Genomic DNA, 12406 nt, shown 5'->3' with positions numbered 1-12406 from the left:
TTCCATTTTGTATTAGCTTGTATTTTCCTCTTCTTATATTTCTTTATGTGTGAGCTTGTACAAGGCTTCTCTGCCTCTGGATTATTTTCGAGAAGGAGTGTTTCATAGCGGAGAGTGTGCATGAGGGACGGATTCTTAGATACTAGTCACCTCTTCTTGAGGTGGATACCAAGTAAATCCATCTTGTTAGCATTAGGAAGTTTTGCATCGAGTTTATCCACTGCACATTATCATCGACAAAGCGTGAGAAGCTATTCAACCCCCCACCCCTCTAGCTCCGAAGTGACCCAACACTTACTACGTAGGCTAAGTCTGGTTGTGAACAACTCATCAGGTACATCAGACTTTTAATCACTCTAGAGTAGTCTATCTGAGAGATACTTTCACCTTGATTTTTTGATAGATATTGACACATATCTGTTGGTGCAATATCCCTCAGGTCAAGGTTAACCTGGTTGACCAAGTTTGAGTCTTGGTTTGGGTTTCGATGTTTAACAATACAAGACTTCGATGAAATAGACAAGTGCATGTGCAGTTGTTCATATGGGGAGATTGTTGGTACAATTCTTCACTGATCAGGGCTTGATCAGTTTTGGTTGTAGAAGAGTCAAATAGGTCAAGGTTGACCGGATACTTGACTGGGAAAGTCCTAACTGGAATGTTAGGCAGAAGGAGAAAATCCTGGTGAGTGAAGCCAGGTGGAAGTCCTAGTGAGTGAAGCTAGGCAGTAAGAAAATCCTAGTGAGTGAAGCTAGGTGGAAGTCCTAGTGAGTGAAGCTAGGCAGTTGGAAGTCCTGGTGAGTGAAGCCAGACAGATGAGAAGTCCTGGTGAGTGAAGCCAGGCACGGGGAAAATCCAGATGGGTCAAGGTTGACCAGACATCTAGTGAAAGTCCAAGTAGGTCAAGGGATTGACTGGATACTTGGCAAGAGGAGAAAAGTCCAAGTGGCTCAAAGGGATTGACCGGACACTTGGTGAGCGAGTTCTAGCAGGTTAAGGGTGACCGGATGCTAGGCACGATGAACCAACAGGTCATGGTTAACCAGATGTTGGTTTAGGAGGCTTTAGACTTTGATTTTAGGGAGAAATCATGAGCTGGATCGATCAGCCGATTGATTGGGTGAGTCTTCGCGACAACCTCCTCCCAATCGATCAGTGGATCGATTGGGACAAGTGCGTGATCGCACAGAACAGCTCTGGATCGATCAGTCGATCGATCCAGATACCCCAATCGATCAGTGGATCGATTGGGAGCTGCGATTTCGCACGATAAGCCCTGGATCGATCAGTCGATCGATCCAGGCAATTTACCGAGAGCACAAAGGCGCTCTGGATCGATCAACCGATCGATCCAAAGCCTCCCCGATCGATTGGGAGCAACCCAATCGATCGGGATTCGACCATTAGCGTCGATAAAAGTCGCATGCGTTCGATTCCTTCAAAAAGAACTTACACGATTCATCTCCGATTCTTTTCTGCACTTTCAGATCTTCTCCACAGGGTTCTCACCGCCAGCTCTTGAAGGTCTTCCAAGTCAAGAGGCGGATCTATAGCTGAAGAAGAAAGCTAGGGTTGGGGTTTTCTATACTCATTGTAAGCTTTTGCTTGTATTTGTGTATCCTTTCCCTTTCTTCTTGTAGTGTGAACTTGTAGGGCTTCTCCGCCTTCGGTAGTTACCGAAAAGGAGTGTTTTTTAGTGGAGGTGTGTGTGTGTGTGTGCGTGGATCCTTGTACTAGTCACCTCTTGTGAGGTGGATACCAAGTAAAATCCATTTGTTAGCGTTGTATGCATTTGTTTCTTTGTATTTCCACTACACATCTTTGAAGAAACAACAACGAAGCACACGAAGAACGCGCCGAGCTATTCCCCCCCCCCCCCCCCTCTAGCTACTTTTCGGTCCCAACAAGTCGTATCAGAGCGAGGCGCTCTTCACCGGAATCATCGCAGGAAGGGGCAAACAAAGCAAGCAAAGCTAGAGGATGAAGAAGTTGGAGCAAATTCATCAAAGTCAAAGAATTCAAGAAGCTCAACTTCAAGATGCAATTCCAAGATGGACTTGGATTTGACACAAGGGTGGCTCCACCATACGCTTCAACGAGCTTCGATCTTTGGAAATCAAGGATCGAGAATTTCTTAATGGTGGAGATAGAGCAATGGTTTGCTCTCATGGAAAGCTTCGAAGCTCCAAAGAACTCCAAGGGAAAAGTCCTCAAGAAAAGCATATGGAGCAAAGAGATAAAGTGACCAAGCTTTTGGTCAACTCATTGCCTAGCCACATTTTGGCTCAAATTGGAGAGTTCAAGGATGCCAAGGAGGTATGGAGCAAATTGGCATCAATTCATGAGATCCCCTCCACTGCACCAATCCAAGAAGAATCCAAAGAGGGTGACTCATTGGAGCAAAATCAAAAGGAAGAGGAAGAGGACTCCGAAGTTGAGAGATGCTCAACTTCTGAAGAAGAAGAAGTCCAAGAAGCATCATCCTCAAAGGAGTACAACTAAAAGAACAAGGAAGGAGCATATTCCTTGTTCAATGTGCAAGAGAATGAAGAAGAAGAAGAAGCCTCCACCTCTAGGATTGAGGGGGAGCAAATTTCGGTGACACCAGATCAAGGAGAAGAAGAAGCCTCCACATCTGGGTCAAAAGAAGAAGAGGATGAAGAAGCTTCCACCTCCACAAGTCAAGTCAAATCAAATGGAGGACCAAGTGCCATCCCTACATGTGAAGGTAAAAATATTTCATTTAACAATAAAAATCATATCATATGCTTTGAATGTAGGGAACATGGGCATTACAAGAGCAAATGCCCTAAATTGACCAAGAAGAAGGGCCAAGTGGCACAAAAGGGCAAGGAGAAGCCCAAGGAGACCATCCCCAATATTAAGAAGAGCAAGGAGCACATTGTGTGCTTCTCTTGCTAACAAAGAGGGCATTACCGAAGTCAATGCCCTAAGGGGAAGAAGGTGGTCAAGGCTCAAGGAGGAAGCTCAATTCAAGGGGGAGCCTCCAAGGTAAAAAAGAAAGGTAACTTTTATTGAGCCTACCCCTTTAAATTATGGTAAAAAGCATGCTAGTTCTAACTTATATCATTTTAATGCTATTTACCATGAAAATAGGAGGCATGATAAAGTTAAGGAAAATCATGTAGCTTTTCATGCTAAAACCTCTCAACCTAGGACTAGGAATGTAGATAAAAATCTAGGCAAGTATACTAAGATCAATAACTATACGCCTAGAAATAAAAACACTCAAGGATTAAATAGAAAACCAAAGTCTAGGGATTTATGGGAAGAAAATCAAGTCTTGAGGTCAAGACTTGATAAAATGGAAAAGACCCTAAAAAGGATGGAAAGTATCCTAATAGGGCAAAATGAGCAAAACCTAGGGCTAGGAGTATCAAAGTCATCCAATGGCCATAAAGGTTTGGGATACAAACCAAAGGTCAAGAAGGATGTAATTTCCTACCATAGAGTTCCATATAGTTATGGAACAAACCCTAGGTCAAGTCAAGAATACTAGGGAGGTTATCCCTAAGATTATTTTTACAACAAATGTGACTAAGACCTCTAAGAAGTCTAAGAAAGTCACAAAGAAGGTCACAAGGGAAACAATCCCTAGAGTTGACCTAGAAAATGTGACCAAGGCTTCTAAAAAGCCAAACAAGGTCACTAGGAAGGTATCTAGGGAAGTTATCCCTAGTAAATACCTAGAGCATCCAAGGAGCACCAATAGGTTTTGGGTTCCTAGGAGCATTTTCTCTACCCCATAGATGGGTTAGAGAGTGTCAACTCTAAGAAGAATGGTAGTTAACCTAACTTTGAAGAAATTGACACTCAAGGAGCATTTTTAAGGTTATTATTAACCTTTGAAAATGAAATGGATTTATGATTTACTCTTTGAAAGAGTAAAATGTGCCAAATTTGAGAAGTATTGATTTTATTTTAAAATGACACATATTGGGAAAACATAAGAAATACCAAGTTGGGATTTTGGTATTTTCTTAGTGCTACTCTTGAGGAAAAATGAAATATGCCAACATTTGAGGAATAAGCTTAATTTCAATTGGCATAAGTTAATCAAGAGAACTAAAAATGCCAATTTAGGTTTTGACATTTTCTTGGAGCATTTAGAGGGCAATTTAGGTTTAATTTTTAACTTAGCTAAGGTTTAAGGACACTTAGATAGGTAATCTTGGTATTTTATTTATGCTAAATCTCGCCATGATTGTTTGCCCATTATATGCCATGCCATCATGATTATTCTTGCATTCATACCTTATGATGAAAAACATAAAAATATCATGTCATGACATACATACATCATGTAGTTATAGGAAATTTTCTTTTGAAAATTATTTCTTTTTGATGTATGTCATAACATTATCATGCATTATGTTTATTTCCTTGAAATTAAGGACAAATGACATTTATCAACGAGTATCAACAAGTGACATCCTAGGTGGATGTTCAATATCCACAAAATGCCTAGATATATATGCATGATCCCTAGACTTGGGCAAAACCAAATTTTACATCTCACAAAGACCCAAAAGGTGACTTGTATATGTTTTAGTGCACATTAGATACAAGTGAGATGTTAGGATAATGAACAAAACTCAAGATGTTGATTTAGTGCATTCTTTTGAGTTTTAAGTTCATCAAAACACATAGCTATGTGTTTTCCCATCATTGGGAAAGCTAATGTACAAGTCATGTGCATTAAGCCCAAGGAACATGGTGGGATATTGGTTTTGAAAAACATTTTAAAATGCTTTTGGAAAACATTGATGAAGACTATCTTTTGATAGTAATCATCATTGAATAGTTAGACACAAACTTGAAGAAATCACTAAAACTTTTGTAAGTTTTCAAGTTTGTGTCAATCTTTGAAAATATGAAGTATTTTCATAGAAAATTATTTTTCCATGATAAAGTATACCCTAAATAATGTCTACACGAATTTTTATGATTTTTAAAATTTTGTAGAATTTTCTAGGGGTTTCTGAAGTTGACTGAAATGAAATTTCAGCAACTATCAGACCTCAATCGATCACCCGATCGATTGAAGGGTCTCAATCGATCAGGCGATCGATTGAGAGCAAGCTTCTCGCGAACAGAAGCTTCCTGGATCAATCCACCGATCGATCCAGCCCTCCTGAATCGATGAGTGGATTGATTCAAGCTGGTTCAATCGATTGGGACCCAACTCTAATCGATTGAGGAAGCTGATTTTGGCTGGGAAAGCTTGATTTCAGCATTCCGAACCTATTTTAGTCTAGGTAACCATTCCTAACCCCTCAAAATACATTTGTATACATAAAAAGGGTGTTTTCATGTTGAAAACAAGGATGGATTGATTGAGGAAGACTAAATTGAAGTTTAGGTTGAGGTTTGATTCAAATTTTAAACTTTTGAACCTCAAAACTTCTAAATTTGGGTTTCCTAAAGGTTTAGGGATTCCAAGTCATTGTTGGTGCAATGACAGAAGGTACGACTATGTCTTTAGGGGGAGGTACTCTTTAAAGACATGAAAAATATTTTTCATGAACCTTGGAAGGTGGTTAACCTTCTTTTAAGAAAATGCTCAAGGTTGGGCATGTGTCTACATTGGGGGAGAATGTAGGGTTAAGGATAAATGAAGGGTATGGGACTTTCATTATCGTGTTGATCACAACGAGTGAAGTTGTGAACAACGATGAGCAACTCTTCAGGGGGAGAGTCTCAAAGGTGAGAGTTTTCAACAAGAAGTGGCATCAACAAGTGAATTTGTTTGATGTGTGCCAATAGGGGGAGAATGTAGGATTTAAGTTAGGCCTTCATTATCTAAGAGGGAGTCTGCCTTCTTAGAGGGAGAATGTAGGTTGTAACTCAAGCCTTCATTACCTAGTGGCATGAAGAAAGTTGAGGCTATGGAAATTAGCCTAACTTAAATGAGGTGTTGTCAAACATCAAAAAGGGGGAGATTGTTGGTGCAATATCCCTCAGGTCAAGGTTGACCTGGTTGACCAAGTTTGAGTCTTGGTTTGAGTTTCGATGTTTGACAATACAAGACTTCGATGAAATGGACAAGTGCAGGTGCAGTTGTTCATGTGGGGAGATTGTTGGTGCAATTCTCCACTGATCAGGGCTTGATCAGTTTTGGTTGTAGAAGAGTCAAGTAGGTCAAGGTTGACTGGATACTTGACTGGGAAAGTCCTAACTGGAATGTTAGGCAGAAGGAGAAAATCCTGGTGAGTGAAGCCAGGTAGAAGTCCTAGTGAGTGAAGCTAGGCAGTAGGAAAATCCTGGTGAGTGAATCTAGGTGAAAGTCCTAGTGAGTGAAGCTAGGCAGTGATAAAATCCTGGTGAGTGAAGCCAGGTGAAAGTCCTAGTGAGTGAAGCTAGGCAGTTGGAAGTCCTGGTGAGTGAAACTAGACTGATGAGAATTCCTGGTGAGTGAAGTCAGGCATGGGGAAAATCCAGATGGGTCAAGGTTGACCAGACATCTGGTGAAAGTCCAAGTAGGTCAAGGGATTGACCGGATACTTGGGAAGATGAGAAAAGTCCAAGTGGGTCAAAGGGATTGACCGGATACTTGGCAAGAGGAGAAAAGTCCAAGTGGGTCAAAGGGATTGACCGGACACTTGGTGAACGAGTTCTAGCAGGTTAAGGGTGACCAAATGCTAGGCACGATGAACCAACAGGTCATGGTTGACCAGATGTTGGTTTAGGAGGCTTTAGACTTGATTTTAGGGAGAAATCATGAGCTGGATCGATCAGTCGATCGATTAGCTCATGCCCAATCGATCGGTCAATCGATTGGGCGAGTCTTCGCGACAACCTCCTCCCAATCGATCAAGTGCGCGATCGCACAGAACAGCGCTGGATCGATCGGTCGATCGATCCAAATACCCCAATCGATCAGTGGATCAATTGGGAGCTGCGATTTCACACGATAAGCCCTGGATCGATCAGCCGATCGATCCAGACAATTTACCGAGAGCACAGAGGCGTTCTAGATTGATCAACCGATCGATCCAAAGCCTCCCCGATCGATTGGGAGCAATCAAATCGATCGGGATCCTACCGTTAGCGTCGATAAAAGCCGTAGGTGTTCGATTCCTTCAAAAAGAACTTACACGATTCATCTCCGATTCTTTTCTGCGCTTTCAGCTCTTCTCCACATGGTTCTCACCGCCAGCTCTTGAAGGTTCTTGGAGGTCTTCCAAGTCAAGAGGCGGATCTACAGCTGAAGAAGAAAGCTAGGGTTAGGGTTTTCTATACTCATTGTAAGCTTTTGCTTGTATTTGTGTATCCTTTCCCTTTCTTCTTGTAGTGTGAACTTGTAGGGCTTCTCCGCCTTCGGTAATTATCGAAAAGGAGTGTTTATTAGTGGAGGTGTGTGTGTGTGCGTGGATCCTTGGACTAGTCACCTCTTGTGAGGTGGATACCAAGTAAAATCCATTTGTTAGCGTTATATGTATTTGTTGCTTTGTATTTCTGCTGCACATCTTTGAAGAAACAACAACGAAGCACACGAAGAACACGCCGAGCTATTCACCCCCCTCTGCTACTTTTCAATCCCAACAATATCTATCAGTATTCGTGCCAACGCAGTATCACCCTTGGTGAATTTCTCAAGAATCTTATCTACATAATAGGACTAACTAAGAATAAGTTCTTCTATTGTTCTAAGAATTTTGATTCCTAGAATCACATCAGCTAAGCCTATATATTTCATGTCAAATCTTGAATTTAACATATCTTTAGTGGATTTGATTATCTTATCATTACTCCCAATGATAAGTATATCATCTACATATAGGCAAGATGATATAGTCATTTTATGTGGCATTCGTGTAGACACATTTATGATATTTATTAATCTTAAATCCATATTCTTTCATGGCATTATCAAATTTCTCATGACATTGCTTTGGTGCTTGTTTCAAGCCATATAATGACTTTACCAATCTACAAACCTTATCGTCCTGGTACAGATAACCCATCAGGTTGCTCTGTGTAGATTTTTTCTTCTAAATCCCCATTTAGAAAGGTTGTCTTTATATCCATCTGATATATTTCAAGATTTCATAGAGCGGTTATGACCAACAATACTCTGATGAAAGTTATTTTCGATAACGAGGAAAACATATCAAAGTAATCAAAGTCTTCTCGTTGTCAGTATCCTTTGCTTACCAATCTAGCCTTATACTTATCAATTATGTCATCCGACTTCATGTTTTCTTAAAAATCCACTTGCAACCTAGTGGTTTACTTCCCAGAGAAATATCCACAAGTTCTCAAGTGTGATTTTATAAAATAGATTCTATTTTAGATGTAATTAGCTCTCTTCAGTGAGGTCTATCAGAAGAGCTTACTGCTTCTGAGTAACTGCGGGATTCACTTTCCAACAAGAAAGTGATAAAATCCATTCCATAAAATTTTTCCACCCGAACTCTTTTACTCCGTCTAAGCTCAACCTCGACTAGTTCGACCAGTTTCTCATCATCATCTTTACCTTGTGTTTCATATGTCTATTTTGAGGAGCTAGCTTCCTCTTAGGTCTTGTAAGAAAATACATTCTTGAAGAATGAGGTATTTTTTGATTTTATTATTGAGTTCTTGTGTATATTCGATGTGTATGACTCATACATAAAAAATGATACACACTACTGTTAAGTGCATATCTAATAAATATGCAATCAACAATCTTTAGTCTTATCTTAATCCTTTTCAGATTAGGTACCAAAACTTTGGCAAGATACCCCCACATTCGTAAATATTTATAGGGCAGTTGTCTTCCATTCCACAACTCACAAGGACTCTTATTTATTTTCTTTCGAGTCACCTTATCTAAAAGGTAATTAGCTGTTAACATAGCTCCCCCCCCCCCCCAATATATACTCTTACAGTCTAGAGTTTAATAAAAGAGCGGTCATCATCTTCTTTAGAGGTCGATTCTTCCACTCAACAACACCATTTTACTGAGGTGTATAAGGAGATGTTGTTTCTTGTCTGATCCCATGTTCATCACACAACTCAGCGAACGGTGATACATATTCACAGCCTCGGCCACTTCGAACCGCCTTAATTTTTCTATTAAGTTGGTTTTCAACCTCATTCTTATTGAGAGTAAATTTCTCTATAGCTTTATCTTTACTTTTGAGAAGATACACATAATAGTATTTTCTCTTATCATGTACAAAGGTGATAGAGTATTTATTCCCAGTACATGTTGATATACCTTTGAGGTCACACATATTGGTGTAAATTAGCCTGAGTGGTTGATTGTTTCTATCCACATGTTGAAAGGATGACCTTGTCATTTTTGCTTCAACACAAATCTCACACTTGTGTTTTGGGTCAAGGTGGAATCTATGTATGCTTTCCATATTTATTAATTTACGCAACATATCGTAGTTAATATGTTCCAGTCTACCATGCCACAAATATGAAGACTCAAACATATAAGTGAAAGAGCTTTCATCTTTATTTATTTTAGGCTTAATGGGCATTACATTGAGCTTAAATATCCCATCAGATACATAGCCCCTTCCTACAAACGTTCCATTCTTGGACAGTACAACTCTGGCTGACTTAAAAATAAAGTGAAAACCATTCTTGCTTAATACTGATCCGGACACTAGATTTTTCTGAATATCTGAAACATACAACACATTATTCAGAGTAAGGCTCTTTCCCGAGGTCATCTTCAGCGTCACTTTTCCTTGGCCTATGATGTCCGAGGTTGCTAAGTTCCTCATGAATAACTTGTCTCCATTGACTTCTTCAAAGTTATGGAGCAGCTCCTTATTACAGCAGACATATCTGGTGGCTCCAGTATCAATTCACCATTGCCACAGGTTTGAACTAATCAGGTTCAGTTCTGAGACCACAATGTAGAGGTCATCCATTTTTGATCCCTCGTTCAGGTTAGCCTCCTGCTTCTTCTTCTGATTTCTGCATTCCAAAGATTTGTGATCGGCTCGACCATAGTTGAAGCACTTCCCAAAGAATTTCTTAATGCCTCCTCTAGGTCCCATCTTGGAAGTCTTAGTGTTCTTCTGCTTCAAATTTTGACCGTGTTCGACCACATTGGCCTTCATAGTAGCCTGAGAGAACAACTTTCTCTCTGAACTCTTGTTGTCCTCTTTGATACGAAGTCTAACAATGAGTTTCTCCACATTCATCTCCTTCTACTTGTGCTTCAGGTAGTTCTTGAAATCCTTCCAACCTAGAGGCATGTTTTCAATGATAGTATCCACCTAGAAGGTTTCACTCAGAACCATACCTTTTGAGTGGATCTCATGCAAGATCACCTGATGCTCTTAGATTTGGTTGATCACTGACTTAGAGTCAACCATCTTGTAGTTTAGGAATCGATCCATGATGAATTTCTTGGCCCTTGCATCCTCCATCTTGTAATTCTTATACATGCACTCCCATAGCTCCTTAGTCGTTCTCTTCATGCTATACACAACATATAATGAGTCGGCAAGACAGTTGTGGATGTAGTTTCGGCAAAGGAACTCAGAATGAGTTCATTCCTTCATTGCACTGATGGTCTGCACATTAGCATCCTCAGTACGCTTAAGAGGGTCCTCGGTCAAAAATCGAGCCAGATTGAGCGTGGTCAAGTAGTAGAGCATCTTTTGTTGTCACCTCTTGAAGTTCACTCTAGTGAACTTCTCTGGCTTTTCCCCATGGTTGATTGGAACAGTTCCAATCAGGACAGAGAGGACCTTAATATGTTGAGTCTATTGCACCTCAACACTTTGTTCTATGGCCATCTCAACATAATCGAAGTTTGTTTCAAGATTGTCAGAAAATCTGGCAGATATTTTGAGAAATTAATCGAATTTAAATAGACCAAATTAAATTCAACTTATTTGTCGAGATAACCTAAGCAAATAATCTCAGGTTGCTCGTAGGAGCTGGGCTCTGCCAAGTGTTGTCTACGGAGTGGTTGAGCGAGCGGGAAGAGCATATGAGCAGGCAGATCAGCCGAGCAGGTAGAGCAGCCAAATGATAGAGCGGTTGAGCGGATAGATCGATCGAACGACAGATCGATCTTAGTGGCTAACCAGGTATAGTAGCAAATCGGGTATAGCGGTCGAGCAGGGAAAGGCAAGGCTTCCTAAAGGCAGAGTAGCCCAAGTGGCAAAGCAACTGATCAGGACGAGTGGTTGATCGGGTAGTGCGGTTGAGCGAGCAGAGCACCAGATTAGGCCAAGTGGTTGGCTGGGCACAGCAGCCGATCAGGTAGAGTCGTTGATCGGCTAGAGCTTCCCAGCGTGCAAAACGGCCTAGCGATAGATCAGCCGAGTCGCAGTAGAGGCTGATTGGACAGAGCAACCTTGCAGTAGAAGGCAGGGCGGTCTAAAAGCATAGCAACTTGAGCTGGTAGAGTGGCCTAGTGGGTAGAACAGCCAAGTAGGCTAAGCGAACAAAGGCCTAAGATGGACACAGTTTCCTTGAAACAGTTTGCCCCACCTCCAATTGTATTTCAAGTAGGGGTATAAAGGAATCAACCTGGATCGCGAGCTTTTCGAGTTGTCTCGAAAAATATTTGATTTGTATTCGAATTTATCGAATTCGAGCCGCACTCGAACATGTTCAAACTTTTTTCGAGCCGAACTCGAGCCCAAATTATATTATTCGATAGTTCATGAGCTGCTTGTGAGCCTTAATATTTTATTAATATAAGTTAAATATATATATTAAATAAATAAATTTTCAGCCTTCTGAGTACCTATGTTTAAGCAATAATTCGAATAGTTCACGAATATATTCGAATCTTTCGAGTCGAGCTCGAACCTGAGCCTTAATTCAAATTGAACTCAAACATAAAATTTTGAATTTTTCAAGCTTTGAATCGAGCTCGAACTCGAATATACCTATTTCGTGCTGAATTCGAGCCTCGGATTTTTCTACATATTCTGCTCGTTTCGGTTCGTTTGCACCCCTAGTTTTGAAGTTTCTCGAGTCGTCTATTTCTTAGGATATAATGGTTAACCATGATTCCCACCAAGCATTGGTGGTCACGGAGAACTGAGAGGTACCCGACTATTATTATGGGTTCTCCGTAGAGTAAGAGATGCACGATAAAAGAGGAAGGGGGAACATAGGCGGAGAGCTTCAGCTTTCTTCTTGTGTGTCTTTTTCTACTCAAGACCATGCTCCTTATATAGGAGTAACATCCTTTACCTGCATTGAATGTTGATTAATAACCTTCAATGCCCAAAGATTAATGATAGCCATCGGCCATCAATGTTCTACCATCACTATCCGGGAAGTTACAAAATTGCCATTAAAAGTGGTTAATGATTCTGTTACCTTCTTCAACAACAAATAAAAAGAAATCATGTGGCAAAATGTCGGTTGTTTCACTTAGGTAAATTTTGTCCCAGCTGGTCCGGTATTA

Source organism: Zingiber officinale, chromosome 3A, assembly GCF_018446385.1.
Source record: "Zingiber officinale cultivar Zhangliang chromosome 3A, Zo_v1.1, whole genome shotgun sequence".
NCBI lineage: Eukaryota > Viridiplantae > Streptophyta > Magnoliopsida > Zingiberales > Zingiberaceae > Zingiber > Zingiber officinale.
Note: the sequence above shows the minus strand (reverse complement) of the source record.